A 6153-nucleotide genomic window follows, 5' to 3' on the forward strand; every position below is an offset into this window, starting at 1 on the left:
GGAAGGGGCTTCCCACACCCGAGTGACTCACTGACCTTTGCTGTCCCCGTGAGGGGCTGGGAAGACTCATTCCGGTGCTTGCCAAGGCTGTGACATTTGGGGTCATCCTGTGTCACTGGACTGCAAAAGGAAACAGCTATCATGAGACGGAGTATCTGAAGGCAGAGAGGGATCTCAGAGTTCCCTCTGCCAGCCCCTCATTGAGGGAGGGGGGGTGAGGTCTAGAGGGTGGGAGTGAACGTCAGCGTTTCCAGTCAACGTGGTGAGGGAGGCAGCTGGCCCATCCAGTCTCTGCACCATCACCACCCTCCCTCCTCCTCTTCTTCCCTTGCCTGCCCCCTACAAAGCCAAAAAGTCACGAGGGGAGCCGAACCAAAGTGAACGGCCCAAAGGGTGACCCACAGAAGCTCTGCGAAGATGCCCCCTTCCAAAGCCGAGTACAAACATGGTATAAGGCTGAGCTGGCAGAGGATGGCTCCTTCAACCCTGTCCTCGCAGGCCAGCGGTACTGTCCACCAGCCACTCCCTCTTTGGGACTTAACGCTTTTTTATTTAAAGCACTTGATTTATCTTGGTTTATCTATTTATTCTAAATTTTTATTATGGAAAATGTTAAACATACACAATTAGAGAGAAGAGTGTAATAAACCCCCATGAGCCTTTCACCCAGATTCAACCCAATTGAACAATTATCAACCCACCGTCAATTTTATTTCAATGTTACTCTCCCAGCCCGCACTCTCATTTTAAAGCAAGTCTGAGACCTCACGTCACGCCTAAATATCTCAGTATTTCTGGAAGAGAAGAACGTTTTTAAAAAATATATGGGTCTATTTGCTTCACAACAACAGATTTAAAAGAATCCAGCCTATCCTTTGAAGAAGAAGAAGCCCTAATAGTCTGAAGTCATTCAGAAACCATTGGTTCTGGTTTGGGATTTCAGGTTCGCTCTCCCAGTAAATGCTACGGAGAACGGAAGCCACGTGAGCATCCATCCAAGAGTCACACCCCACACGTGCCTCCTCCTGGGGCATCTCAGTAAGAAAGCTTCTTGTGTCCCATGTTCTTTGCAGTATTTTCTGGGGTGTATACACATCCAAAGGGAAAGGCGGTTCGAGAGTACTACAAAGGTCGCTCATTTTCCACCTTACACACACCTGTGACGTCGGAAAATAACAAATGAGCGTGTGTTGCTTTTGTTATTGGAAAAAGTAATGACCATTTATACTCGCATTATATAATAAACTACATACATTATATAGTTGCATTATATGATTTATAACTATAAAGAGATAGTGTCCCTTTAAGAGAAAGTAACTATGTATCAGAAAGTAACTTCTATCTGAATCAAGTGATTCAGTGGCCCTGTAAGGCACCCTCCATGGGACTGGCCATCATCACCCAACTGGTCTGGTCTGGTGTGCCCCACCAGAAAAAAGCCAATATAGGGTCATCTGGACATTCAGAACAGGTAAGCCATGGCTGAGCAGTCATCATGGGGCTGCCTAAAGGGGAAGATGCTTTGAGGCTGGGGTCCTCAGGGAGGCAATGCTCTACTGCCCTTCTCAAGCTTTTACCATCACCCCTCACCCCCAAGCCCCACCATTCTTATTCATGTTTCCTCTCATTTACTTCTGGCCACAGAACTGGAGAATTTGAGAAGCTTACCAGTCCACAGTAACTTTTAGATTGAGAAACAATGTCTTTGTTCACTTAGCATAACTACTGCTCTCAGATATTAAAAAGCTACCTAAAAATCCACTCTACAGACGGACCATAGTGAGCCTGGCCCCACCGCTTAGGGCTGGATATTTAGATTGTGTCCAGTTTCTCCACTATTATAAATAATGCCTCAAACCGTATATACGTGGTCTGATGCCGGCTCCGTGCGTGTGTGTGTGTGTGTGTACAAAAGCATAGAAAAACACCTGGGGGAAATGCTAGCAGATATTAACAGTGACTAGCCTTAATTGATAAGATCACAGATGATTTGAATTTTCTTTATCCTTGTCTGCATTTTCCAACTTTTTTTCAGTGACCATGAATTCCTTTCATAATTGGGAAATATTTTTAAATTTGAAAAAAATGAATAGAAAGCTATGCACACAGTCCTCTCTCCCCTAGTGATTTCTTTGGGTTAGCTGCTGGAAGATAGGGTGCCCAGAAGCCCGGTGAGCATATTAAGGTTCTGGATACTTATTGCCAAATTATTGCGTCATCCATCCAGACACGTGCAATTTGGCTAAACCCACAGTTGTGCTTGGTCCTGCTTGGTCCTTCACGGCAACAGGGACCCTTAAGGACCTGCCATCAAAAGGAGAGCTGGAGCGTGGCTCTTGCTCAGACCCAGCACTGTCCACAAGCGCTCGAGGGAGAGGACGCTGAGGGCAGCGCTGCAGTCCGCGGCTCGTCCGGGGACTGATTCCCCCGCTGTTCCCACTCCTGCACATGCTCCCACCTCTCCATACACCAAGGGTCGGGGGCAGGGAGGCGCTCTGGAAAATGGATCTTATTTGTAAAACAAGAACCTCTTTGCTCTCTTAACCCTATCTATCCTAAAGGGTGTTGCAGCCCCAGGGCTGAAAAATCCAGAAAGCTCCCAAGTGCTGAAACATCCACAGTTCCTACTCCAGCCCGTACAGACGCCTCTTAGGGGTGCCTGTGGGGGGGCTTCTCTGGGTCTTAGTGGCTACTGAGTTGCAACCCCTTAAGCGTTCTAAACCAGGAAAACCCTTTAAGTAAATCCTCATCGGAATCCTACAGAGCGAACATTCCAATCCTCATATTTTCCCCGGAAACCCGAGGCTCAGAGAGGTGCAGTGCCCGCCGGGGTTCGAGCCGGGGCCCCGCGCGGTGCCGCCCGCCTCCCTCCCAGGGCGGATCCCGGCCGGGCGCAGTACCTGGCTCGACGGGGGCCGCAGGCTGGCTGCGGCCGGAGGATCCTGCGAAGGAGCCGGCAGAGTCGGGGCCGGGCAGCCTCGCACGCCGCGCCCAGCCCCTCGCGCATGGCCCCGGGCGTGGGCGCAGCTCGGAGGGCGCCCTGCGCCCTGCCGCGCGGCCCCTTTATCGCCGCCGGACCAAGCAGCCCCCTCCTCGGGGCGGAGCGAGCCGGAGAAGCGGCTTCACCCCGAGCCTGGACCCGGGCCAGAGCGTCCGCTCCGCAGGCGGCCGCCGCGTCCCGCGCCTCCGCTCCAGCTGGCGTCCGCAGGGAAGTCTGCCTTCTGGATGCCACTGGACTTTCTCTGGGCTGAGACCCAGGGGCAGGTATGGCCGGCCTTGGGTTTGTTGTTCCCCACGAAAAAACAGTAACGATCATAATAATAACTCCCACTGTACAGTGCTTTATAGTTTACGAAGCAAGCTTTCCTGTCATTTCATCTATCCCTTACTAAATCCAGTCAAGAAGGCACTTCGATATTGTTATCCCCACTTGACCGAGAAGGAAGCCAGACAGAGGTCCAGAGAAGTCAAGGATCTTGCTTAAGACCACACAGCAGCCCCAGGGCCACAGCCCAAGCTCTCTCACCTTACAGGGATGCCCTAGGAAGTGCTATTTCTTTCCTGCATGTTCAGTGCAATTCCAGGAAAGAAGCCCCAAAGAAGGTCGCAGCTGGGGGGGTGACTTTCAGTGGGAGACCGGGTGGCTGGGCAGTTGGACCAGGAGCCCCCTCGGGTCCCTTCAGGCTCCTGGTCCTTATTACTTGGAAGGCACAGGGCCACTGACCTTGCTGCATCTGTACGTTGCTTCTTACACTGGGAGCAGGAGAACTCCCAGGGTCCAGACGGGGACAGGGCAGCAGCCCTGACCCCAGAGTACAAGGAGCCCTCCTGCACATCCTCCAGCATATTTAATCCTAAACCCAAATTAACGTGGAATGAAAGAGGGTACTTGTTTATTCTGAGCCAACTGCCACCCAGCCTGACTTTGTCCCAAATTCCATTTACCTTCACCTAGCTGTTCCCAGCATTTGCCTTTGTCTCGAAAACACAGACACATGCCCCATGTTCGCCTCCTAATCATTTGTCTACACAAAATATGGAACCATTACTGCCATATAAAGTTCTTGGTCTTATTACACCTGAACGGGTTTTAAAATTACTTTTCAAGATCAAAACATATTAATTGGTTCCCGCTGCTTTCAGGATAAAATCCCCTTTGTGCTGCTGCTTCCTCTTCCAGTAACATCCTCCCCCCGCCCCCATCCCACTGTGGGTGCAGTCCAGCTGGGCCTACCTCCTTGCTAAAGCCCTCTCCCCACCCCCGCTCCACCCCCTACACACACTACAGCCAGGCCAGGCCCCCTCCAGTATTCCCAGAATAGATCCCAGTGCCCCCGAATTCTCCTGTAACCTCCTGTCTACCTCTCTGTCCCACCCCACCCTCACCCAATTTATAAGGCTCTTTAACATCCCGATTTCTGTGTATTCCTCCCCAAACTAGTGAGGAAGGTATCGTTTCCCCATTCCCTCCCTGACAGAGGGACCTGGGTCTCTTTTCTCTGTGCCTTTCTCAGCCCAGCACACAGCAGGCCCTCAGAGAGAGTCCACAGAGTGGAGAGGTTATGAGTTTAGACTTGGTTCAAACCTCAGCTCTACCACTTTCCAGATGTCAACCTCGAGTAAGTCACTCAACCTTGTAAAATAAGGCTAATAACAGTTCCTGCCTCATTACTGACACAGTAATAAGAACTTTATAAACATTACCTGTTCTTTTTAGCTGCTTTTTATGCAATGAATAAGTGAATCAATTTATTATTTACTTAACTGATAAACAGAAGGGCTTCACCCACAGCCCCATGACCCCCAGCACAGTGCCAGAGGAGTGGCCCTCAGCAAATCATTGTTAATGGGCTGGAACATGCCTAGGACTAAAAGCAGGGCAGCCAGTATAGTGGTCATCAGTCAGGCTGCCCGGGTTTGACTCCTGGCTCTGTCATTTGCTAACTGTGAGATCTCAAAAATTACTTAAACTTTCTAGCCTTCAGCATCCTCATTGCTACAGTAGGAGGATAACAAAAGTTCCTTCCTCACTGACTGTTGGGAGGACTGTTAAATAAATTGATGTGTGATATTTTCTCTCAGTCACCTCGAATATCTGATTTGAGCACTTCTGCCAGCCCAGCCCAGCTTAAAAATCTGGGGTAAGTCAGCTAGTTTGCCTCAGGTGAACCTACAGCTCAGGTGTCCTGAATGGTCCCAAAACACAAGACAGTGCTAGTAGAGGGTCTAGAACTCAAGGCTGAAGGCTGTAGGCCACCCTGTAAGGGTTAGGGGAGGAGAGGGATTCAGGATGATCTTGAAAGATAGGGGATGGATTGGGTCTGGATGAATCAAAGGAGGAATGGGCCGTGTACAGGCACTGGGAAACAGAGGAAGGCTGGGCTGGGCAGGTGGGATGGACCTTCTGTCTGGGAAGGGTGATCATACAGAACCCTGCAGTCAAGCCTCAGTGTGGTGACAGGCAATGGGGAGCCACTGCAGACTCTAGAGCAGGAGCATGACCTGCTAGAAGTCAAGTTGGGGTGAGAGAGGTCAGAACCAGCGTGGGGGCTGCAGCTGGGGGATGTCAGTCGGCCGGGCCTGCAGTCATGAGGTGAAGAGAAGGAAGGGGTGACCAAGAAGAGTCAAAGCAGATTCCTGGGGTTCAGGCCCTCCAGAGACCCCAGGAGGAGCGATGAAACTGCTGTCAGTCTGCAGCATTTGAGTCTGCAGTGCCGGGAGGGCATCTAGAGGCCATCCAACCCTGTGTTCTCATCTCTTGGTCTCTTGGCCACCTTGGCCACCACAGCCCAGACCGCCTGGTTACAAACGTTCTCTCCTCTAGTTCAACCCACACGCTATACCTGGACAATCTTGCTCAAGAATCTACAACGGCTCCCCGTGGCCAAGCAGAGAAAATCCAAATCCCCTGCTCTGCATTCAAGCCCCTACTTCTCCTACAAAGTGCAAGGGGGTGGAAGAAATTCCAACTCTGTAATTACCAGTCAGGTGACTTTGGGGGAAGTCACACCACTCTTACTTAAAGCTTCTGTTTCCTTAACTGTAAAATGAGACAATAACTTGTACTTCACAGAGCCCCAGTGAAGGTCAGTTGAGCAGTAAAACCTGTGAAGTGCCCTAGATGGCCCTGGCCCAGAGCGAGTGTTTGGTTAC

General features: G+C 50.8%; 1 protein-coding gene across 1 annotated transcript in view; it reads right to left on the reverse strand.

Annotated features, from left to right (window-relative positions):
• Positions 1 to 3000, reverse strand: part of NOS2 (nitric oxide synthase 2) — a 31450-nt gene extending 28450 nt beyond the window's left edge. Inside the window, exons 1-2 of the mRNA XM_068529595.1 lie at positions 2901 to 3000; positions 36 to 120 (exon numbers count right to left, since the gene is read on the reverse strand). The gene's annotated coding sequence lies outside the window, so the exon portion shown is untranslated. The remainder of the gene's footprint in view (positions 1 to 35; positions 121 to 2900) is intronic.
• Positions 3001 to 6153: the final 3153 nt, after the last annotated feature.

Source organism: Eschrichtius robustus, chromosome 20, assembly GCF_028021215.1.
Source record: "Eschrichtius robustus isolate mEscRob2 chromosome 20, mEscRob2.pri, whole genome shotgun sequence".
In the NCBI taxonomy this organism is placed as follows: domain Eukaryota; kingdom Metazoa; phylum Chordata; class Mammalia; order Artiodactyla; family Eschrichtiidae; genus Eschrichtius; species Eschrichtius robustus.